Source organism: Cryptomeria japonica, chromosome 6, assembly GCF_030272615.1.
Source record: "Cryptomeria japonica chromosome 6, Sugi_1.0, whole genome shotgun sequence".
NCBI classification, from domain to species: Eukaryota; Viridiplantae; Streptophyta; class Pinopsida; order Cupressales; family Cupressaceae; genus Cryptomeria; species Cryptomeria japonica.
In genome coordinates this window covers 199,672,255-199,699,087 of record NC_081410.1, presented here as the reverse complement: position 1 = coordinate 199,699,087, position 26,833 = coordinate 199,672,255, and positions in this window count along the sequence as shown.

The window sequence follows — 26,833 nt, the reverse complement described above, 5'->3', positions numbered from 1 at the left end:
CTGATAATTAACAATGAAAGCATAAATCAACACCACATCAATAACACACATAACACCAATATTTTTGACTTGGAAAATCTGGTCAAGAGAAAAACCATGGTGGTAACCTACCCACAATATGATGATACCCTATTAGAAGTGTAGACACATAAATTTGTCTATTAATTAAATGAATATTAAATATTTATTTAATGACTAAATATTCCTCTACTAATTAAATTGACATTTAATTAATTCACCTTAGCTGATTTTTCTATTTTAGTTAAATAAATTTAATCAATTTATTTAATTATTAACTATAGTCCATGTTATTAAATAAATCTAATTTATTTAATTCACCCCCCTTCTTATTTAAATAAATTTAACATTTATTTAAAAATCAAATCACCAAATCAAATCCCTTTTTATTTAAAAATAATCCACCCACTTGAATTCTCCTAGAAATGCAAGTTGCACATTTAAATAGATTTTTATTTTAATAAAAACCTATTTACCCACACCCACCTCTTTCTAGATTCTTCTAACCCCTTCCAAATTAGCCTAAATCCTACTCTTAGCCACTTGCACAATCCTAATCCAAAACTCCCCCCTAAAAGTCTTCAAAAGTCATTTAAGGCTCTTATAGAGTCTTAAATGCATTTCCTCTTTCAACACTCCAACCAAATCAAATCCCTTTTTTAAATAAATCAATGTTTATTTAAAAATAATCCACCCACTTGAATTCTCCTAGAAATGCAAGTTGCACATTTAAATAGATTTTTATTTTAATAAAAACCTATTTACCCACACCCACCTCTTTCTAGATTTTTCTAACCCCTTCCAAATTAGCCTAAATCCTACTCTTAGCCACTTGCACAATCCTAATCCAAAACTCCCCCTAAAAGTCTTCAAAAGTCATTTAAGGCTCTTATAGAGTCTTAAATGCATTTCCTCTTTCAACACTCCAACCAAATCAAATCCCTTTTTTAAATAAATCAATGTTTATTTAAAAATAATCCACCCACTTGAATTCTCCTAGAAATGCAAGTTGCACATTTAAATAGATTTTTATTTTAATAAAAACCTATTTACCCACACCCACCTCTTTCTAGATTCTTCTAACCCCTTCCAAATTAGCCTAAATCCTACTCTTAGCCACTTGCACAATCCTAATCCAAAACTCCCCCCTAAAAGTCTTCAAAAGTCATTTAAGGCTCTTACAGAGTCTTAAATGCATTTCCTCTTTCAACACTCCAACCCACATGGGTCTTGATCCTTTGGTCAAGACTTAACCATGGGTAAAATTTGCACAAGAGTTTACCCATTGGATAATAACTTTACCCTTGGATAAAAAACTTTATCTAATAAACCCAACCACATGAGGTTACCCTCATGTCCCCTCAAGCATTTAATGCTCCCTTCCTCTCTTCTCAATCCATCTCATGTTGACACTTGTCATCATAGGATTGGATTGAAAACCATCACATGGATCACAAACCTATCAATCCCAGTCCTTCACAAACTTACTCAATCTTAGCCATTCAATCAATATTCTACCTTATAAAATGAGCCATCACCCTCAAGAAAAAGAGGAAGCATTAGAGCATTGTTACTATACTGATATTAGTATAGACATTTAGAGCTTTCTCATAGCATAATAATATTTACATTTCCATAACATTTGTTTCATATCTTCAACCATCTTGAATCTCCATATGGCATCCATGGTTAGTGCTAAAAGCTGAGAGCTCTACTCATTTGGAACTTGGAGATGAGGGAAACAAGGGAGGAGAAACAAAGGCATCATGAAAGCATCTTAGGGAGACTTTTCTCTTTTCTTTTGTTTCGTTCATGTTTCATTTATGCTTTTAAATCTCTTTTGATATGTTTTGAAATAGTTTCTAGTTCATTTGGTTATGGTTTTTGGTTGGAACTAACATATTAATGTTGAACTTTGTTTGTGCCTTGTACCCATTTCTCACATCATCAATAAGTATATGAAATATTACAATCGGGAATGCACATGCATTCAAGCACACTGCCTAGAGCTCACTACTAAACAACAACAAAGGGCTACAACCCAGGGAAGACTCACTATCTTACAAAAACATTCAAATTACATCTAGAAGATCATGAAATGAGAAAATACATCTCCTAATGCCTGGTTATTGTTCCAGTGAGGCACATATACTGCTCTTTCACACCTCTTCACACTTTTTCACACTTCTTCACTACTTCCAAAAGATTAAAGCATTACTCACACATCATAGACTTTCACATATACATCTGGAACATGATATTACATCATTTTATACATATCATCAACCTATCTTTTAAGGTCGGTTCAACCCACCTCACAAATTATAAAATATAACTGTACACACTACAATAACATACGTAAACAAAAACATATGCAAACAAAAAAATGTCAGCTAAGACGTAGTATGGACCCAAATCAACACCTCAAACATGAAACACCTCCAAGAATTATGCCTCTAACATCTGCAACACGCTACAATCATTATGTCAGCTAAGAACATGAAGAACACTACCAGAATAAGGAAAATCATCAATAATGCGCACAATGATCAATGTTGACCACCAACACAAATAGGACATGATCTAGAAACATCCACAAGCATCATGAATTACCATAGAAATGTTAGGAAGTTATGTAGAGGAACAACTTCCTACACTGACCTTGAGAGGAGGATAATGCAAAAAATTTTACAGATCATCACAACAGTTATACAAAACAAAAATAGATATAATAACATTCAAACCATAACACAATGATTTATGTGGGGAAAACCCTTTCAGGAGAAAAACCCCACACTCCAAAACCCATCCAATATATTATTCAACAATCAAAATAGATTACAATATACTTGCAGAGAAAGATCTTTGTAGGAGTACCACTTATTAGAGATTCATAGGTAACTCAATAGCCATAAGACTCTTACACACAACCTCTATCTCACACACCTCATATATAAGAGATACAATACAAGAAACCGTCAAACAGTATTACAAAACCATGTGCTAAAACCACCCAATAAGGTGTAGCCAACCTTATCTCCCTTCTATATCACCTATGATGTGTCCTTCCCTTTTACAACTCATTTATGTGTTTGATGTATTTTATATTTCTTATTTCAGGAGTACAAACTTCCGGAGGCCATAACTTGAGAACCGTGTCCTATTGATGAACCATTTGAAGCGCCAACAAGATCGTGAAGTGCTCTATTGCCTACGCCACTTACAACCACTTTTCAAGGCATTTCAGGGCCTCTAAAGTCCTTGAAATCAAATTCAAACCTTTCATTGCACCCCTCCAAAATGAAAAATTTAATATCTTCAAAACTATATGTGATCTTGCGACGTAACTTTATCATAATGCTTATCTAGCCAATCGGAAGCTTCTGAGAGAATTTCGCACCATTTTGTGCTCAAATGAAAACTTACTATAAATAGTAATCTCATGTAAATGCAAGGTTGAGACACCATTTTCCTAACATTCTCCCACTTGTCGAACACCTTGCAAGAGAAAAGAGAGTATCAACACAATAAATAAATTGCTAAGGGCCATGAGGCCCATAGACTCCGAACACCATCTGAACTTCTTTGTGCTCACAACCTTAGTTAAAGAATAGGCAACATTCATCAAAATTTATACCTTAACCAGCTTCACCCAGCCATCTTCGACCATATCTTTGAAAAAATGATACTGAACATCAATGTGCTTGGTTCGGGCATGAAATGTCGGGTTCTTAGCTAGGTAGATCACATTCTGACTGTCACAATATATTGTCACCGCTCCTTGTTTTATTCCAATATCTAAACACAGTATCTTAAGCCAAATGGCTTCTTTACAAGCATGAGTAGCTGCCATATACGCTACTTCAGTAGTGGACAAAGCAACCACAACCTGTCACTTACTCATCCAACTAATTGCACCACCAAACAGAGTAAACACATAAGCACTGGTGGATCTTCTTCTATCAATATCACCTGCCTAGTTTGAATCCATATAACTATGAATATCAAGGGAAATCATGTCTCCAATTGAATTATCGTGATAATAGAAAGTTTACTCTGAGGTACCCTTCAAATATTTGAAGACTCTTTTGACTGCATCCCAATGAACTCTACCAGGATTAGACATATATCTGGACAAAACTCCCATTGCCTGAGAAATGTCTAGTCTAGTACAAACCATAACATATATCAAAATTCCAACTGCACTTTGGTAAGGCACTCTGCTTGTGTCTTCCATCTTCGATGGGGATGTAGGACAATCCGCAATAGATAATTTCGTTCCAACTGTAAAAGGAACACACAATGGTCTACAATCCTGCATGTTAAACCTCTGTAACACAAAATTCACATAGTTATGCTGGCCTAGCCATAGCTTTATGTTAACTCTATCTCTTCTAATTTCCATCCCAAGAATGTGTTTTTCTGCACCAAGATCTTTCAGTTCAAGCCGAGACTTTAGTTCTAGAATCATACCTTTTCCTTTACCAATGAATAACATGTCATCAACATGTAATGCAATGTACAAGAAATGATGACCATCAGATTTATAATAAACATAGTAATCTGATTTAGAATGCACAAATCCCAAACTTAACACATATGTATCAAATTTTTGGTACCACATCCTAGGACTCTGTTTGAGGCCATACAAAGATTTTTTTAATTTAGAGACCAAATTACTTTTACCTTTTACCACATAGTACTCTGGCTATGTCATATAAATATCTTCCTCCAAATCACCATGAAGGAAAGCAATTTTCACATCCATTTTCTCAACCTCTAAATCATAAGCAGTAGCAATAGAAAGCAAAAATCTAATGGATGTCATTTTTGCAATAGGAGAAAATATCTCACCATAATCAACACCCTCAACCTGAGAGTAGCCTTGTGCAACCAACCTCACTTTATACTTCTCTATGCTTCCATCTGAACCAATCTTTTTCTTGAACACCCATTTGCAACCAATAGGCTTCCATCCTTTAGACAATGGTACAAGATCCCATGTATCATTCTTTTTCAAAGTTGTCATTTCTTCTTCCATAGCAATCTTCCAGGATTCTGTATTATTCATACCTAATGCCTCTTCTACAGATTTCAGTTCATCCACATTAGTATTCAAAGCAAAATACATCTCCAATCATCAGGTGAATACCTTTCAGGTGGTTGTTTATGTCTTGTAGACCTTCAAACAAGCTGAGTTGGAGGTTCTTCCTCTTTTGAAGATTTAGAGCTAGACGAGCTCTCCTCAACTTCTTGCCTATCTATGGGTCTCGATTCAACTCTTTCAGGTGTAGAAGGGAATTGAATCATATCTTCCTTTTTAGTCTGTTCCAGCTGCAATGTAACAAAAGAAGACTTAATTTCTCTAGAAATAACACTTCTACTATGAATTACCTTTTGTGCATTAGGGTCCCAAAACTTGTATCCTTTACACCATAACTGTACCTGATGAAGATACATTTCACAACCTTGTTCTCCAACTTTGTTCGCTTCTCCTTTGGTACATGTGCATATGCCTCACAACCAAAAACTCTAAGATGTCTCAATGAAGGCTTGTGACCCGACCATGATTTCATAGTTGTTTTATTAACAAGAGTTGATGTAGGAGACCTGTTAATTAAGTAGCAAGCAGTGGCAACAACTTTAGCCCAAAATTTTTGTTCTAGACCATCACCACTCAACATACTCCTAGACTTCTCCATTAGTGTCCTATTCATTCTTTTTACAACTCCGTTTTGTTGTGAAGAATACAGAGTCATCTTCTATCTATTAATGCCACAGTCTATAGAATTTATCAAAATCATTAGAGTAAAATTCACCGCCATTATCAATCCCCAAACATTTAATTTTCTTTACAATCTGCAACTCAACCATTGCTTTAAATTCTTTAAATCAACTGAAAACTTCAGATTTACTATTTAGAAAATATACCCATGTCCTACTACTAAAATCATCAATAAATGAAACATAATATGTGGATTTTCCAATCAAAGGAACATCTACATGACCAAACACATCGTAATGAATAAGATCCAAAACACCACAAGTTTTATGAGAACTCGAGTAAAACTGAACGTGGTTTTGTTTTCCATAAATGCAATGCTCACATAAATCAAAGTCAAAATTATAATCATTCAAACCTTCAACAAGGTTTTTATTTTTCAAGGTCCTTAGACCATTTTCTCCAATGTGGCAAAGCTTCTAGTGCCATAACATAGTCTTCTCTGTAGGTAACTTTGCTTTAGAAGAAAGAGCACCCTTAAGTACCCAAAAGTCATTTCCATCTACTGAAGGTGAAACCCTCAAATCTTCCACAAGTTTACTTTTTACATAAGTGCTTTTACACTCAACAGTGTATGTGTCTAGCTTATACAAAGTGTCGAACTTGACACCTCTAGCAATTACCATAGCACCCTTAATCATCTTACATCCTGCTTCAGAAAAGACTACCTGCACACCCACATCTATTAGTTTGCTCATAGATAACAAATTTTATTTTAATCCAGGGATATGCAACACACTATTAATCCTTTTTATTCTACCATTGGAAAACCTGATTCTAACTTTACCTTGACCATCAATGTCTAAATTTGAATCATCGCCCAAGTACACCTTACCTCCATTAAATTCTTCATATTTAGAAAACCAATCTGTATTGACAGTCATATGAAAAGATGCACCTGAGTCAATTAACTAGGCATCATTACTTGCATGAATCGCCAAAGCAGCAATGAATGCATCACCATCTTCCTTCTCGAACTCATAATTATAATAAAAAATTTTCTTTTTCTTCTACTTTTCTTCTTTGGAGTCCTTACATATGTGACTTGGTTTACCACAATTCCAACAAATGACTTTGGACTTTCTAGGAGATTTTGATCTCCCTCTCAATTTGGACTTATTGCGCTTCTCATTCTTCTTGTCTTTGTCCTTAGGTCTTCCACAAATAGTTAGGGCTTTCTTTGAGCTGAGGGATACCTTCCTCTACATCTCTTCACCAAGTAGGGCACCCACCACATCTTTAGACTTCAAAACAACAGAATTACTACCGATAGCCATAACAAGAGAATCCCACGAATCAGGCAAAGAAAAAAGCAAGATCTGACATTTCTCCTCTTCATTCATCTTAACACCGACATATACTAATTGATCCACCAACATATTGAATGCTTCCTGGTGGTCTACAATTCATCCAACCTCTTCTATCTTCAAGGAATACAATTTCTTCCTCAAGAAAATCTGATTTAATAAAGATTTTGCTTGATACATTTCACCAAGCTTAGTCCATAACTTCTTTGCAGCATTTTCTTCATGGACATTGACCATAACAGAGGCTGCCAAGCATATTCTGATTAGACCCTTGGCTTTTCGATACATAACATCATACTGAGCCGCCACAGTATGATCTGAGGGCCTTTGGACATTCATATCAACAACATCCCATAGATCTTGATCTATTAGCAGATCTTCCATCTTCAGCTTCCACATCTCAAAATTCGTTCCATTAGATTTCTCCACCTCTATTTTCCCTGAAGAACTTGCCATCTGGAAATTCCTGCAAGAAGATCAAAAAGTGTCTTCAACACAAGCTCCCACTCAAATCTGGATTAGTTAAAAAAAAACCCTACAACCCACAATTGAAACCAAAGGTGATAAAGCTCTGATACCACTTGTAAGGAAGTTAAGTAGTGGAACAACTTCCTACACTAACCTTAAGAGGAGGATAATGCAAAAACTTTTACAGATCGTCGCAATAGTTACAAAAAAAGAAATAGATATAATAACATTCAAACTAGAACACAGTGATTTACATGGGGAAAACCCTTTTAGGAGAAAAACTCCACACTCCAAAAGCCACCCAATATATTATTCAGCAATCAAAATAGATTACCATATACTTTCAAAGCAAGCTCTTCATAGAAGTACTACTAATCAGAGATTCAGAGGTAACTCAATAGCCATAAGACTCTTACACACAACCTCTATCTCACGCACCTCATATATAGGAGATACAATACAAGAAAACACCAAACGATATTACAAAACCATGGGCTAAAATCACCCAATAAGGTGTAGCTGATCTTATCTCCCTTCTAGATGCCCTATGATATGTCTCTCTCTTTTACAACTCATTTATGTGTTCGATGTATTTTATATTTTCCTATTTCAGGAGTACAAACTTCCGGAGGCCATAACTTGAGAACTGTGTGTCTTATTGACGAACTATTTGAAGCACTGGAAAGCTCACAAAGTGCTCTATTTACTACACCACTTATACCTACTTTTCAAGGCATTTTGGGGCCTCTAAAGTCCTCAAACTCAAATTCAAACCTTTCATTGCACCCTCCAAAATAAAAGATTTAATATCTTCAAAACTATATGTGATCTTGCGATGTAACTTTACCGAAATGCTTATCTAGCCAACCAGAAGCTTCAAGGAGAATTTCACAGCATTTCGTGCCCAAATGAAAACTTACTATAAATAGTAAACTCATGTAAATGCAAGCTTGAAACACAATTTTCCCAACAAGAAACAACCACACCAACAACACTTACTAGAATCTTCATCATAATTATACCAAACTTCAAGAACACTGACAACAATGACTGTCAAAATAAAAGATTCACTTGCAGACCTCTAAATCACGAACCATATGAATTGAGGACACACCAGAATGTCCCAAACATTCTGCCAAATCCACAAACTAGTGACGATAATAAAGCATTTCAATGTAAGTTTGCTTTTCGGTAAGACCTTTTTCAGTCTTGGTTGTCCCACGGTGTCTCTCCGATATTCCAGTTTTGATGAAGCATTTGAGTGAGAGATCCTTCAAGTCTCACCGACATCCTTTTATTTCAATGAGAATTTTCTATTAGGTAGAGCTCAATTTGTTTCTTGCCAGCCTTTGGTGCTATAGTGACAAGCATATAACATGTAGTGTTAGTCAAATTGTGGGATTACCTTTTGCATTTTTGATGATGTGGCATGTTGAACCGCCATGACGCCAACATTGACCAAGTCTTTTTGGTCATATCTAGCATATCAATGGTCCAGATTTAAAGATATTGAAGAACTTGTTTTGGCACACTAACAGAGTATTTTGGGAACTTGCACAAATAAGCTTAGATTGCTAACCGTTGAATGCAATTTTTCAGTTACAAAATGGGGTAGATTCTCTATGCTAAGATGATAAGATCAAAGTGCAAAATGACTAAATGGACGATTCTAATGTAACATAGAAAGTTGTATAAATCATGTTGTATGATAATGATGCAAACTATTTTGGTTTGATCTATGATGAACTATGTCCTGGCCAACCTTATGGAGGTGAATGTAGAATATATGTATGTCGACAAAGGTTAGTCCGTTGTTGATAAATGTTGGACCGATAAGAAGATAGAGTTGCATAGATAATAGAGAGTGAACTACTGAAGCAGAGCAGAACTACCGAAGGTTCATAATTTTTCATTGTATTACTTCAAGATTGTAGTCTTACAGGTTAGTGTAGGGGATTGGTGTCTCCTGAAGGTTGGTGCCTTCAAATTCAGTGATTGTAAAAGGATTGGTGTCCATAAAATCTGGGGGATTGGTATGTCCTAAAGCTTGGCGCCTTCAAACTCATTGTAATCATCTGAAACATTTGGGGGATTGGTATCTCCTAAAGCTTGGCCCTTTATAGATAATTGCGAAGGTTAAGGATATCCCTTGCCATGATGCTCTTGTTGATCCTTCTTGCATGGTTAACATCATCACTGAGGAGTATCTTTTCACTTTATGATTGCATAAACCACTATATGATGCTTCTAAAGTAGTGGTGAAGTTATTTGATGGATTCTCTTGTCCTACTATTGGCTCTATCACCCTTCCTGTTGAAGTTCATACTAAATCCATGGATGTTGACTTTGTTATCATACCTTCTTGTGAGCAATTTCGTGTGAAGCTGGGATATCCTTGGCTATCTTCCATGAAGGCTATTGCTTCTCCAATCCACAAGTGTCTGAAATTTCCTCACAATGGAGAAATCATAACCATGAATCATAGCTTATTTTGTCCATCCGAAAGAAGCCCTAGTGTTCCTATTGATTTCTTTTGGCCTAAGCAATTTCAATCTCTTCCATCAAGGAACGATGCTCTTTTTAAATCTTATCAAAAATGGAAGAAAGATATGATCCTATCCTTAAGTCAACCTAGCGGCATAATTGTAGCATGTTGTGGATGTTTGAGGCATAATTCTTGGAGGTGTTTCATGTGCGAATGTGTGTGAAGAAGTGTGAAAGAGTAGTGTATGAGCCTAACCAAAACTATAACTAGATATAAGGAGATGTTATTCTATCCATTCATGATCTTCCAGATGTAATCCAAATCCTTTTGTAAGGCAGTGAGTCTTCCCCAAGGTTGTAACCATTATTGTTGTTGTTTTGAGCAGTGAGCTTTAGGAAGTGCGCTTGAATGCATGTCTTATATGTAGAAGGTGTAAAGCATAATCTTTTGAGTGTTGGACAGATGGTTGACAAGGGATATGATTTGCAATTCAAGAGTGGATAGCATAAAATATTAAGTGGTTCTAGAATTGAGATTGCATCAGGGACACAGACTAAAGGTAATATCTTTAACTTGATTGCTAGTGGTAAAAGTTGTTTGATTTCTCAGGTTGATAAAAGTTCATTATGGCATAGAAGGATGTGCCATGTGAATTTTGATTGTATGGTTAAGATAAGTTCTACTCAAGTAGTGAGAGATCTTCCTAAGTTGGTAAAGCCTACTAATCTGGTATGTAAGGAATGTCAATTAGGGAAGTAGACAAGAGTTACTTTCAAAAGCAAATAGTATATTCTAATAGATTATTGGATCTTGTGCATACTGATTTTTGTGGTCCTTCTAGAGTGAGAAACTTGTAGGGAGACATGTATTTCATTTTGTTGATTGATGACTGTATCGACTTAAGTTGAACTCCTCCAAATAAACCTGCAACTTGTTAGTTCATAGCTGAAACAAATTTGGTTATCTGTACATAGCTAAAACAAATTTATTTCTTTGTGTTATTTAATCCCCGTGATTAAATTCTTATTCTCATTTTTTTTTTCATTAACATTTCTCTTATACATATACCTTTTATGCTATTAAATAAACTGGAATGAAAAACTATATATATATATGCAAAGCAAAAATATATTCGAAATTAGTGCACGAAGAAATCCGTAGATTTAACTTTGTCCTTGCATGGAATAGCAGGCCAAACGCAGGGGGGGAGAAGTTATTACCACTGCAGGGGAGTGGTACCCTCCACTAACCCTGCGGTCACTGTTACGACAGTGGCCATAGGGTAGTGGAGGGGACCACAGCGGTCCCCTCATCACTGCGGGCCTACTCCCGCAAGTCCGTAGTGGTGATGGGACCCGTGGGCCCCACTCCCACTTGCTTTCTTTTTTTTTTTTAAATGCCACTATAAATTTAACTCATGGCAATTTGGACTTTGTTAACTTTTTTAGTCCAAATTTTAGTTTAATAAAAATTTAACTTAGGTAAATTTGAAATTTATCATCCTTAGTAAATTTTATAATTAATTTATTTTTAGCAATTTTCTAATTATAAATTAAATTGTATTAAATTTTATAATTGGAATTTTATAAAAACTACTTAAGATTCATTGGGTCACTTAGTTGGCATTTTGGACTCATTAAAAACAATTAATTCATATTACTATGATTTGAACCAAATGTCTAAGCTAATTGCTATTTTTGGGACTAGTGACTTTATAAGTGATTATTCTCATGGTAGAAATCAACACATTGCTTAACCTTGCATGTAACTTACACTATCCTTGCTTCATGCGAATTACTTATACACTACTTGCATTTATTGATGACAAAGTTACATTTTCTTCATCTTCATGCAAGTTACACGTTTAATTATTAATATGCAAGTTTCATAATTGTCATTATTCTGCAAGTTATATTTCAAGTTTTGAATATTAAATAATTTAGTTATAGTTTTTATTCCACGTGGTTCATCAAGTAGTTGTTTCAATTAAATAAGCTTTGCAATGTCTAATTATACACGTTCAATTCATAATTGTTTTCAAGCATGATGTTTTTCATAGCTTCTTAGTTAAGGAAACTAAATAAAGGAAGTCGGAAAACCAAAACCTAGCAGTGTTCGGTATATATAGTGCGTCTGGGTCATGCTTACGGGTAATGCCGTCGTGTTGAACTACTGCACTTAACACCTAATAAAGATGCATCAATGACGTCTGTGGCATCATCCCTATAAATTGTCAGGGAGTAATAAGGGACACTTGGAACTTAAAATCCAAGGGGCGGGTAATCCCCCTTGGATCGATAATCTAATAAGATAATCCTTAAATGATTTTTACATCCGTTGAGTTAAACCATAGTAAACCTCCTTTAGGGTTGATTAAGTGAAATGCTTTTATGAAATTGATTTAAGCTTGAAGAGTTGTTGATGATTGACAATTGGGGCAAGGGTGACGCTTATGATAAGTATTAGGATCTAGTTGTTTAGGCCACAAGCAATAGGCCACCTTGAGCCTTTGCTTAAGTGCTACCACCATGGGTAGAAACCATAGAGAAACTGTCTAGGACATTGACCCTAGAAAGGGTTGTGTACCCACTGATGCTCTGCAAAAAGGATTAGAAAATCTGTTTGATGGCAACACACACAAGAGCACAAGAAACAAACATTAGTGTTAGCAACAAAAGATTATCCTAAACAGGCATATCAAGAGAGATATTAAGCATGAAATAGAAAGCATATAAACATAGAATAAAATAGCTAATCAAGATGCTCATAGTTGCTCCTCCCTTGTTCCTCTCCTCTCCAAGTCCCAAATGAGTGTAGCTCTCAGCTTTTAGCACTAGCCATGGATGCCATATGGAGATTCAAGATAGTTGAATATGATAAGCAAATGCTATGCAAGTGTAGATAGTGATGCTATGAGAAAGCTCTATGCTAATGCCAATATAACAACAATACTCTAATGCTTCTCTCTTTTTTGCTTGAGGAGAAGGGTTCTATTTATAGAAGAAATGGGGAAATGAAGGGTTAAGATTGAATGGTTTAATCAAGGGCCAAGCTTGAAAGTTGGGGATCCATGTGCACAATTTGCACCAATGAAATGGTGACAAGTGTCAACATAAGATTGGGTTGAGAGAAGAGGTTGGAGGCATTAAAGGCCTGAGAAGACCTCATGGTTATCTAGAGGCTAAGGGTCAAGTCCAAATTAAGATTACCCACTGGATTAAGAGTTAATCCAAGGATAAACCTTTGTGCAAATGTTTAAGAGATAATCATGGTCAAAGCATTAATGGCCTGATGAGACCTTTGGGTTGGGTAGAGGTTGAGTCAAAACAAATGTTTTAACCATGTGGGAGGGTTTGAGGTAACCATTAATGGTTATTGGAGACTTTGGGGATTAAGTGGTTGAAGGTTGAAAGCCTTCAATGGTTATCAAAGACTTTGAGCCATTTAGTGGTTGAAGGTTGGAAGCTTTCAAAGGTTATCCAAGACTTTTAGGCTTTGAGAAGTGACTCCATTTTGCTTAGGAATGTGACAATAATTAGGGGATGGATTAAGTTAATTAGGAAGGGGTTAGAAGAATCTAGAAGGGGATTAGATTTTGCAAGTGGATTTGGTGGGTGAGGGAAAATAGGATTTTATTAAAATAAAAATTTATTTATTTCAATAAATGTGTGCAAGTTGTATTTGGATAAATATTCAAATAAATATTAATTTATTTAAATGAGAAAAAGGAAGATAAAGCATTAAAATGCTTGAAGACTTTGAGGGGAACCATTAAAGGCTTGAAGACTTTAAGGAAAACCATTAAAGTCTTAAGAAGACTATAGAAGGAAGCCATCAAGTTTGAAGACTTTAAAGCCATCAAGTTTGAATACTTTAAGGGAAACCATTAAAGGTTTCAAGTGGGTGAGGATAAATAGGATTTTAAATAAATAATTTATTTAAAATAGTTGTGCAACTTGCTTTTGTAGGAAAATACAAGTGGGTGGAGGATAAAGGTGATTTAAATAAATTATTTATTTAAAATAATTGTGCAACTTGCTTTTGTAGGAAAATACAAGTGGGTGGAGGATAAAGGTGATTTAAATAAATGATTTATTTATTTAAATGTGAGAGGTGGGATTTTGGGGGATTTAAATAAATATTAATTTATTTAAATGTGAGAGGTGGGATTTTGGGGGATTTAAATAAATATTAATTTATTTAAATGTGAGAGAAGATATAATTAAACAAATATGATTTATTTATTTAATTAATGGTATGAATTTGGTTAAGTGAATTAAATCAAATAAATTGAATAATTTATTTAATTAATAGGAGAAGAGGGTTAAGATGAATTAATTAAATATTAATTTAATTAATTATTAATTGATGGTTAAATAATCAAATAAATACTAAGTATTCATTTAATTAAGTGGACAGATTTATGTGACTACACCCACTAATCAGTTTACATCAAACCATAGAGTAGAAAATAGAACTACACACTTTACGCCTTGATCTCGTGTCGAAACGGGTATGTAGGCAGTCTTGGGACGGAGTTGTCCCTAGTACTCAGGCGTTCGTGGATGGGGTCTAGGTTTGGTAAGAAGAAGGATTGAGTAGAATCCTAATTTGAAAGATAAGTATAATAAAAAGAAAAAAGTAATTCAATGCATACTCGGAAGGAATCCCGTATGGATTCGCTTGACTTCCCGAGACTTTAAGCCAAATTCCAAGGCGAAATTCAAGCTTGTATTATGTTATTTTAATTTCTCCTAAGGACGACGACCTTGGTGCACTCCTATTAGAAGAGTGTAGTACTTAGTGAGTGACTCAGGAGCCGAATGGTCCTGATGAGTCTAAGTCTCTGGCCAGAGCACCTCCTATCCCAATTAGATAGATGCCTACCCCATATGGGTAGATACCTATCCCATATTGGATAGATGAAACCTCCTGCTCTGTATGGACAGTTGCCTAACCCGTATGGTTAGATGATCATCCTGGATGGATGAATGCCTAATCCTAATGGATGGATGCCCAAAGTATGTGATTGAATCAAACACAAATGATTAAATTAAACAAAAAAAAAAAAATGGTCAAATTTTGTTGGGTTAAGTAAGGTGGGTTATTACACTTTCTCTTATTTTCTTCCTCATGTTTTCTAGCATATGCTTCTTTTCTTTGGATTCTAATTTCTTCTTATCTTCTATCAAGTTCTTCTTTCTGTTTCTTGGAAGATGTGTTATCTTTTGGAGTAGTGGCCTTGCCTTCAATTTCTTTACTTGATAAATCAAGTGGTAGATCTAGACCCCATTCATATTCACGTGAGTCGGTTTTAGAATCACTTTCTAAGACTACACCGTCGTATCTGACAGGGATATTGTATGGCAAGAAGAGTTCACTGATAATGGATACCAGTTTTGTTGCCTATTCTAATTCAGGTTCTGCACTTGCTTGTACTCTTTGGATTTTTTCATAAACAGACTCCTCCTTTTGAATGGATATGTTCATCTTTTTGTTGTTCATATTCCTCTTCTCTTTGTTCTCTAACTGTTTCTTTTGTTGCTGATTCTATACTATCTTGATCAGGTTGTGTTCTGGCTTACACTTGATGAATCTGTTTATAAGAAGCCTCCTCTCTTTGAATAGAGAGTTCTTCTTGTTGTTTCTCATATTATTCTTCTCGTTGTTCTCTATTTGTCTTTTTAGATGCTTGATGTATCACTTCTTGCCATGATTCCTCTTTATGCACTACTTTTCTTCTCCATTGGGTATTTTGATAATGATCTCGTTTTTATATAGGTTGAGTATGCTTGTCATACCCAAGTCTAAATTTATCTTTAATATGTTGAGAGTGAGGTGTGATTGGTTTTATAATTCCTTATTGATGCTTGCCAATAGGGCCTTTTCCTTGATATCCCATTCTTTGCATTATCCTGAATCCATTACCATATTGTTATGTGGGGATAGTGATATCTAAAGATGTTGCTCTGATTTCCTCTTCATCTTTATACAACCAATCAAGAATGTCTTTCTCTTCAATTTCTTTAGATGATGTTCCAACTCCAACAAATTTTCCATCAAATATTTCAATAGGCTTTTGTTGGATTTGTGTTTTTGCATTTGTTGGTTTTCCATATGACTTTGGAGAAAGTGGTAAAACTTGTAAATAATACTTTCCCATTCCAACATCATTTAATTTTATCTTTTTCTCAAAACTTTCCAAAGTGGATGTATATGATGTTTCTTGAGATGCCTTGGTAGGATATAATGCTTCTCTATTATGAGGAACCCTTGCATCTTGAGCTGGTTTCAAATTGTTGCAATACTGACTGGAATCTGTTGATATGGTTATTTCTTGTCCATTATGAGGAAATTTGACACATTGATGATATGTCAAAGGAATTTCTTGCATATCATGAATCCACAGTCTACTTAGAAGAATATTTTAAGATAAATTCAAGTCCAAAACTTGATAAGCTATATCTCTCTCAACTGGTCCTATTTTGAGTGGTGAAACCACTGTTCCTCTAGAAGAATGTTCTTCTTCATCATAGGCCTTGATTGTTATTTTCTTTTTATGATCCACTGCATTTTCTAAATATCTCAAACCTTTTATCAAACTTAATGCAGAAATATTTAAATTAGCTCCTCCATCTATAAGAACATGATTGACAAGGGTTGTATGAATAACAACTTCAATGTGTAGGGGAGCATTATGAGGATGTTGTAATGATACATCCTCATTTTCTATGAATGATAAGCAATGAGGGGCTATGAGATGTCCCACCATGTTTTGAAATTGATTAACATCCAAGTCCTTAGAGGCTATTGTTTCCACTAGAGCTTTCTCCAATATTTCCTTATGCATTAGTGAGATCTTGAGAAGCTCTAAGATTAATATTTGCATGGGTATTTTCTATAATTGATCCACTAAGTTGTATTGTCTTAAAGTGGATGTTGTATTGTTTGTTACACCCAAAAATGTTACCTTTTCCTTACTTTGAGTAATTGCATTCATTGGTTCTGTAGGTGCTTTGTCTTTAACGATGATGACATTCACTACATTGTCATATGTCTAAGTATAGTTTACCTTTGCTTTTCTCTTGTAATTTTATGGATTGGATGATCCCCTTTTTCATAATTGGGGAGTGGAGTCTTGAATGCCAAGTGTGACTCATTCATTTTATGACCATCCATTGGGATAACCTCATTATCAATCAAGTCCTGAATGAGATGTTTCAGTCTTTGACAATCATTCATTTGGTGTCCTTTGTTTCTATGTAAATCACAAAAATGATTGTCATTCTGCCTACTTGGTTTGACCTTATGCTCAAAATATCTTGCTTTTGGTAATGTGATTAACTTGTTTGCAAGAAGTGTTTTAAGAGCCGATTCCAATGGTAACCCAATGTTTGTAAATTTATTGTGGAGGTTGAAATAAAAGGACTTTGGTTTAGTATTCTCTTGATTGTTTACCATTGTTAGACTTGAGAGATTGAAAATGGGTTGTTGTGGTTTAGCATCAATGTTATGAGATACTCCCTCATTGGCAACATTTTTGTTCTTCATCTAGAATTTTGGTTTATCATTGTTGCTATTATTGCCATTGTTGTGGTTACCGTTGTTGTTGTTGTTGTTATTGTTGTTGTTTTAGTTAGAGGAATTGTAAAGTTTTAATTCTCCCTTCTTGACCATAGCATCTTGTATTTTCAAACCATTTTCAATCATTTTTGCAAAACTGGGAGGACATTGCATTTTGAGTCTATAAATCATTTCACTGGTAAGATTGTCAATGAAGATATCCATTTTCTCTTGATCTGGTACATCTCTTGGATACCTATTAAACAATCATCTCCATCGTTCATTGAAAAACCATGAAAGGTTCACCATTCTTTTGTTTGATGTTGCATAGGTCTAGCATTGTTATTTCATTTCTTATGTTGTAGGAGTAATATTGTGAGATGAGTCTGTTCACAAGTTCTTCAAAATATTTAATCCTAGATGGCAATTTTGAAAACCATTCCATTGATTGCCCACTTAAGCTTCTAGGAAATAAACGCATCAAAAAAGTTTCATTGTGTGCAAACTCCATACTCATAGTGCAAAATTCCCTAATATGATCTTGAGGATCAGATTCTCCATCATATTTATCGTATTTTGGGATTTCACAATGTTGTGGGATTGTTATCATGTTTAAACTCTTATCAAAAGGATATGGACAAAAGTCCTCCAATTAATATTTCTTTGAACTTTTTCCATTCTGCATATCCTGTATTTGTTGATGCAAAGTTTGCATTTGTTGAGTGAGAGTTAATAGAGGATTATCAACACGAGTTCTCCTTGCATCCTCATAAGTTCTTCTATCACTTCATTCCCTTCTTGTTTCATCTTGGTTCCTTGTATCATCATGGTCTCTTCATGTTCTATTTCCTCTTGTTTCTTCTCTATCTCTTCTTGTTTCTTCATGGTTTACTTGGTTTAAGTCATCGTCATTGTGATCATCAGTGTTTTGATTATGACTTGGTTCAAACTTTCCATGTTAAAACCTTGTGGCAATATTGATCCTAAATTTTCCAACATTAGGATACATGTGTTTTTGTTTTTCCAATAGTTCATCAAATCTGGAATCTTGTTCAAGATATCTAATGGTACTATTGACTGCTTCTTCATCAACCTCTGTGTATCCAAATGGTTGAAACATTGAATTTTATTCTTCCATTTATTTTTGTTGTCTTCTCAAATGCTCGTGTTGAGCTCTGATCCAAACTGGCATATGATCAATTTGAAACTTCCCAAGTTTTGATTTTTTAGATGTAACTCAATAGGTGATTACTTGTTTAGGAAGATAAGCTAAGTTGATTTTATCACCCCTATTAGTGCATTGAGATAAGGCATCTCTTTGTTGAAAAGCACATTCTTGTAAGTTTTCTTCATCAAACTCTATTCCGTAACCACATAGATAGTTATGAAAATGGTGTAGGAATGTGAGATGCTTCAACAAAATTTTGCGGTTTATGTATAGAAACCTTCTCTTCTTCAAGCTTGCCTTATAACTAGGTTTCCTTTTCTTGAGACAACACGAAATGGTCATACAAGTATGTAATGGTTGAAAAGTTTTTTGATCCCAATGTGAGTGCAAGTTTTGTGAAGTTTGATAATACCAAGTTCAAGGTGAAATAATATATCCAAGTGAATGAACAAGGTTAATATGATCTTAAAGTTTCGTGATGAAGGATGATGTATCCTGTTTGAGAAACTATGTTTGAAAGATCAAATTTATCAAGAAAAATATGTTTTGTGCACTTGAAATGTTGGATCTAATACTTGTTAAAGGTGAATAATTGTGATAACCTTAGGTGTGATCTATTGTTTTTGGTATTTTATTCATGAAACTTATCTGTTTGACCAGTTGCTAAATCTGAGAAAATTGAAATGAATTCTTCTTGATAATGGGTATCCAAAATTGTTTTCAAAATTTTAAGTTGATTGCGGGAAGTGCCCTCTGTTATGAATGCGCAAAAACAAATGTGCGACCTAATTGTGTAAATGTGTTGTCCAATGTAACAAATGGATTGCACTCTTGTGCAAATGTGCAACTCTGTGTTTCAAAAGCATGACACTGCGTTGCAAATGTGTTGTTTTGTGATAAATGTGCTATCAAACAGTGTGCATGTGTGATCTAAAGTTGTAAATGCGCTGCTTTGATAGGTAATTGCGCTGTCAAATTTTGCAAAAGTGCGACTCTGTGCTGGGAATGCATGATTCAGTTTCTTTTTCAACAAGTTTTGAGATTTTCATCAAGATGATTATTTTTTTGCTTTTGATTTTGAAAACGTGATGTACGCACAACAGACACAATGTTTCAAAAGAAAAATGCACATGCAAGTACAATTCCTATGGTAGTCCAGGACAATGATTGTTGAATCTCACATCAGTTTCCCTGAAGATACACTATTCAAAGAGGATACTTAGATGCTTGACCCCACTGGCTCCACCCTCAACACTCACTTCTTTAGGGCAGCCAAACACCAGTTCCCATGAAAACTCCTCATGGTGAACTTTGTATCTCTACTAAGAACCATATGTATGTGAGCCGCTTCAGAGGTCACCTCCAGTGCCAACAACTAGAAGGATTTGGGCTTTTTACACAAAGAGTTTTTAGTCAAGGCATCCGGTCAAGTGGCCATACATGCGACACCTTACAATTCATTAAGGAAGGCTCCCAACCTATAGAGGTTGTGCTCTATAGGGTTTATGGGGAGACATGGTGTCGGTATGAACTAATCAACACTCATTGCTTGTAACTTTCGTTACAGACATAATTTATTTATAGTGGATCAGAAGAGCTTGGCATTAACTTGTTTTCACTTGGGTCATCCCCTCTCACAAAGCCTTAAGGGATACTCGGGAGGAAGGCCCTCTAAAGGTTATACATTCTAGAAAGTGGGTCTAGTTTTCTGATCACGTGGTTGAGGTGAGAGCATAATAACCTACCACTTTGACAAGCATAGTGAACAAAAAAAAATTGATTTTCCTCCTAAATTAATATAAGTGCAACTAATCTAAAGAAGACACTCAATACAAGTTTGCATGTTGTTCTTTCACCCCTAGTTAAACTAGATGAACAAGTATGATCTTTTACTTTGAAAAACCCTTAACTTAGCTAAGTGAGGAAATGCATGAAAAATTGCTTAAAAATGAACCCTGCAACACCCAGTTAGTGGTTTTTCAAAAATCTTGCCTTGGACAGTCGAACCTGCAAAAAGAGAGTTAGCTGACAAACTGTAAAATTCCAATTTTGCAGATTAACAGAGTAAATGCGCTAAACAAGTATATGCGTGAGAAAAATCTATTAAATTGTTAACCTGCATCACAAAAGCGTTAACATGCATCACAAAAGCATGAACCTGCATCGTAAATGTGTGATTTTATCAATAAAAGCGCTAGCCAATGTAGTAACTGCATTAACGGAAGTAGTAAATGTGCTATCGTACAGAGTAAAAGCACTGCCAAATAACACACAGGTGTGAAACTGGATTACAAATGCATGATTAAATGAAATCAAATCTAAGCTACGAATAAAAAGATAGGATATTGGAAGGATCTGAGGCCTCGACCCCACGGTGGGTGCCAAAAATGTATTGACTTAAGTTGAACTCAAAATAAACCTACAACTTGTTAGTTCATCATGAAATACAAAAAGCTACAAGAATTGAAGCTTCAACCAATGAAACAAAGTAAAATAACAAAATATCAAAGATTATACCTTTTTACCCTTATGTCTCATTGTGTCCTATCCCCATAGTTCTTGGTTGCAGATTAATGCTGCTCTCAAACAAGCACTATTTAGCTTCCAAGATGGCACATGAAGAATGGACAGATAATTGGTTGTTGATTGATGATTACTAAATGATATGCTAAATGATATTAATCTAATATGCAAAGATAATGATATGCTATGGTAAAACTCCTAAAATGCTAAATTGCTTCAAACTCAAAACTCACAGATGCAAAATGAAGACTCCTAGATTCACTATGAGATTAGCTATTAGTTTCAAAAATGGCTTAGGAGACCTCTATTTATAGATTTTTGAGAGGATAAGCTTAGGTGGCGGAGATCAACGACCCTGATTAAATCTTGCAATTTGGATGGCAATGAAATAAGAGGTTGAGATGTGAGAGATAAAGGTGGAAGATGTTCCTCCTATACCTACAAGACAGAGGAAAAGGTGGAAGGAAAATCTAAGTGTCAGAAAGATCTCCTTGACTGAGGATGAAGACTTGAGAGAATATAGGATAGTTGGAGAAGATTTAGGGATATGAGGACAAGTGGACTCAACTCCCTCCAAAGATGTAGGAAGGTTGGAGAAAATATAGGGAAGTTGAGAAATGTGTGTACGTACACATTCTTTGATTTATGATTTGGAAGTTGAAGATAAATGATGTATTAATATTTAAAAATATTAATATCTTTAGCCACATGATTGATGAGTTGGCAAAAGAGGAAGTGATGTGGAGATAACTAAATATTAGATATTTAATTAACTGGTTTAGAAGAAAGGGATTAATGAATTAATTAATAAAATGTTTCAACTTAATTAATTAATAGAAGAATATTAATGAAAGCGAATTAAATAAATTAATCTTTTCAAATTACTTATTTAATAGAGGAATTAACGTTAAATAAATATAAAATATTTATTCAATTTCTCATAGCCAATTTTAAGTGTATACAATGACAATTCAAGGATGATGTGGGTTACTTTCTTAAGGGAGAAGTCTAAAGCATGGAGAAGTTCAAGAATTTCAAATCTATGGTTGAGACTGAGACTGAACTGAAGTTGAAGTAAGATCTGATAGAGGTGGTGAATTTACTTCCAGTGAGTTTAATGCATTTTGTAAAAAGCATGGCATTAAGAGACAATTATTTGCACCTATAACTCCTCAACGAAATGGTGTTGTGGAGAGGAAGAATGGGACAATTTAGGAAGCTGCTAGAACCATGATGATTGAAGGAAATGTTCCGCATATCTATTGGAGAGAAGTTGTGAGTACTATTGTATATACTCTTAACCGAGTGCATATTAAAGGTTATACTGATAAGACTCCTTAGGAGTTATGGTTTGGTCATGTTCCTATAGTTAGTTATTTCAAAATTTTTGGAACTAAATGCTATATCAGAAGAGATGAAGATTTAGGGAAATTTGATGCTAGATGTGATGAAGGAATTTTTCTTGGTTATTCTACTAAGAGCAAGTTCTACTGGTGTTATAATAAGAGATTGAGAAAGATAGTTGAGAATTCTAATGTGAAAGTTGATGAAAAAAATGTGAGATAGATAAGATCTTATGAATATGATTAAAATTATCAGGATGCCAGTTCAGAATAAGGAAAGCAAGTGCAAACCAAGAATTAAATTCAGTTTGATCCAAAAAAGCCTAAGAATGAAGGAGAAGGTACAAGTGCTAGTGTAAAAGAAAGAGTTCAAGAGTCTAGAAATCAAGAAAATCCTAAGACTCCCAGGTATGTAAGATTGAATCATTCAGAGAATCAGATCATAGTTGATAAGAATAAAGGTGTGATGAAAAGAAGACGAATTGATGAAGAGTATTTCTTGATTTCTAAAATCGAACCTAAAGATGTTGATGAAGCATGTAAAGATGAAAACTGGGTTAAAGCAATGGAAGAAGAATTGAACTAGATTGAAAAGAATAATACATGGATTCTTGTTCCCATACCTAAGGATAAAAATATAATTGGAACTAAATGGGTCTTCCAAAACAAATTGAATGAACAAGGTGAAGTTGTTAGGAACAAAGCTAGACTTGTTTGTAAGGGATATTCTCAGATGGAAGGAATTGAATTTGAGGAGACTTTTTCTCTGGTGGCAAGAATTGAAGTTGTTAGATTATTTCTTGCTTATTCTACTTACAAAGATTTCAAAGTTTATCAGATGGATGTCAAGTTATCTTTTCTTAATGGTGAGCTAGAAGAAGAAGTCTATATTGAGAAACTAGATGGATTTCAGTTGACAAATCAGAAAGATATGGTTTGCATACTGAAGAAAACACTATATGGATTGAAGCAAACCCCCAAAGCTTGGTATGCCAGATTGGATAGGTATTTGATGAAGCTTGAATTCAATAAAGGTACTACTGATAGTAATTTGTATTTCAAGATTGATCATGATAACATTTTGATTGATGAGGTATTTGTTGATGATATTAATTTTTATGGAGATGATAGTTTGTGCAAGAAGTTTGCTGATGACATGCATAATGAATTTGAAATATCTATGATTGGTGAGATGAAATTCTTTTTAGGATTGCAAATTACTCAGTCACATAAAGGTATTTTTATATCTCAGTCCAAATATGTGAAGGAATTGTTGAAGAAGTTTGGTTTGGATGACTCAAAGCCAGTTGTTACTCCTATGGGAACCGGATGTAAGTTGACAAAGGATGACGATTCTCTAAAATAAAATTAAACTAGATATAGTTCTATGATTGGTGGATTGATTTATTTGACTCAGACTAGATTAAATATTATGAATGTCGTTTGTCTTATTTCTAGATTTCAAGTTGATCCTAAGGAATCTCATGTCATTGTTGTGAAAAGAATTTTTAGATATTTGAAAGGGACTATTGATTTTGGTTTGTGGTATCCTAAGGATGATGATTTTACTTTAAGGGATTTTACAAATGTTGATTGGGCAAGTGATAATGATGACTGGAAGGGTACTAGTGGTGGTGCATTTTTCTTAGGAAAGAGATTGGTTTCATGGACGATTAAGAAGTAGAATGCTATTTCTTTGTCTAGTGCAGACGCTGAATACATTGCTGCTACTAGCAATTGTACACAGGTAATATGGATGAAATAGATGTTGAAGGATATCAGAGTTGTTTATGATGTGCCTACTGCTATATACTATGATAATTCAAGTGCTATCAATATTTCTAAAAATCCAGTGTTACAATCAAAGACTAAGAATATATCAATCAAGTTTCATTTCTTAAGAGAGAAGGTGAATGAGAAGGAAGTTAGATTGGAGTATGTGTCTACAAAGGAACAAATTGCATATATCTTTACGAAGCCTTTGCCTAAGGATACTTTTGAGTATCTCAGAGAGAAGTTAGGGGTGATTGCCCCTACAGATAAGAACTAAGATGCATGGATTTGCATCAGTCTAGTGGATTTCACAATATTATCTTGTGATCCATATTGATGTGTGGTGGTTTCTAATTAGGGGGAGTAGTCAATGTTGTGATTTTGATGTTCAATTTAGTGATTTTTGTGGTTTGCAAATATGTGTTTCTACATTGATGTCAAAGGGGGAGAGAATCATGTGAACAACTATCATATCATATGCTTGATCTTAGGGAGAGATTTTTGACAGTTGAGATTTAATATTGTCTTTGTCATTTATTATTTTTCATGTTTGCCATCAATGCCAAAGGGGGAGATTGTTGGAGATTATCGGGATAATGTGCAAATATGTGTTTGAGCGATGTGTTGTCATTGTTGTCAAAGTATTCCTCTCTGTGTTCCAGTGTTGTATTCAGATTAAGTAAGTTGGTTTGCCCAGTGTGTTGCAGATGAGTTGTTGTGGATTAAAGGGTTTTGAGATAATTATCTCTAGTTTATTCACTAAAAGTTTCAATAGTTTGCATGGATATTTGATCGAGTTTTGGTGTTGCGGTTAGTTTTTCAGTTGTTCAATGTTGATTAGTATTCTATATTTTTCTCTGTATTGCTCCATGTTGTAATATATTGGTTTGCAAATTTAGCAGTTTATTTGGGACATTCTGGTGTGTCCTTAATTCAGATGGTTCATGATTTGGAGGTCCGCAAGTGTATCTTTCAGTTTGATAGTTAGTTCAGTCAGTGTTCTTGAAGTTCGGTATAATGATGATGAATACTCTAGTAAGTGGTGATGTTGCGACTGTTATTGTGGTAATTCATGATGCTTGTGGATGTTTCTTGATCATGTACTATTTGTGTTGGTGGTCTGCATTGATTGTTGTTTGCGTTATTGATGATTTTCCTTATTTTCCGTGGTGTTCTTCATGTTCTTGGCTGACATGATGATTGTAGTGTGTTGTGAATGTTTGAGGAATAATTCTTGGAGGTGTTTCATGTTCGGGGTGGTGATTTAGGTCCATACTATGTCGTAGCTGACATTGTTTTGGTCTTCATGTAATATTGTAGTGTGTATTGTTATATTTTGTAATTTGTGATGTGGGTTGAGCCGACCTTGAAAGATAGGTTGATGATATGTATAAATTAATGTAATATCATGTTTTAGATGTATCTATGAATTTGCAAATGTGTGTGATGTGCGAATAATGCTTTGAGTTTTTGGTAGCAGAGGAAAAGTGGGAAGAAATTTGAAGAAGTGTGAAAGAGAAGTGTATGAGCCTAACCATAACTGTAACCAAGCATGAGGAGATGCTATTCTATCAGTTCATGATCTTTTGGATGTAATATGAATCCTTTTTTAAGACAATAAGTCTTCCCTAGGGTTGTAGCCCTTATTGTTGTTGTTTTGAGTAGTGAGCTCTAAGCAGTGTGCCTGAATGCGTGTGCATTCTCCATTGTAATATTTCATATACTTCTAATAGGGTATCATCATATTGCGGGTAGGTTGCCATTGTGGTTTGTCCCTAAACTGGGTTTTCCACGTCAAAAAGATTGGTATTATGTGTGTTATTGACGTGGTGTTGATTTATGCTTTCACTATTATTTATCTGATCTGAAATTGTGTTTGAGTTTAGCAAAGATTTTGAGAAAACTGATTCACCCCCCCTCTCTATTTTCTGCCTTGTTTCCAATAGAATTATCTTATGCTTTGGATCTAATTAATATTATTTTGTGAATTCTTTAGGTTGTATTTACCTTTGCATCTTTATCTGGTTGATTTTGGTATCGTCTGGAGTCCCTTAGTAATTTTCACGACTTAATCGCAATCTTTACTTCCATTTTTTTGAGTTTTTAGTCTCTGTGTTGAATGCACCATTGTTTAGTTCATAAGCACCATAGTCTGTGTTATATGTGATAGTTAATAGGTTGAATACACTACAATAGCTATTGAATCCACCATTTCATTAGTCAGATGCATGGTAGAATATGTTAGATGTGTCATTCTGGGTGTTAAAGGTGTTGTAGAACTCATTGAAAGTGCCATAGGATCAGTCAAATGTCTCATTCTGCTTGTTTTCTATGTTTTGGTCATTTTGGGTTTTCTCAATCAGATTCCTGGATTTCAGTTTGATCTTTTGTTTGTCCAGAGGC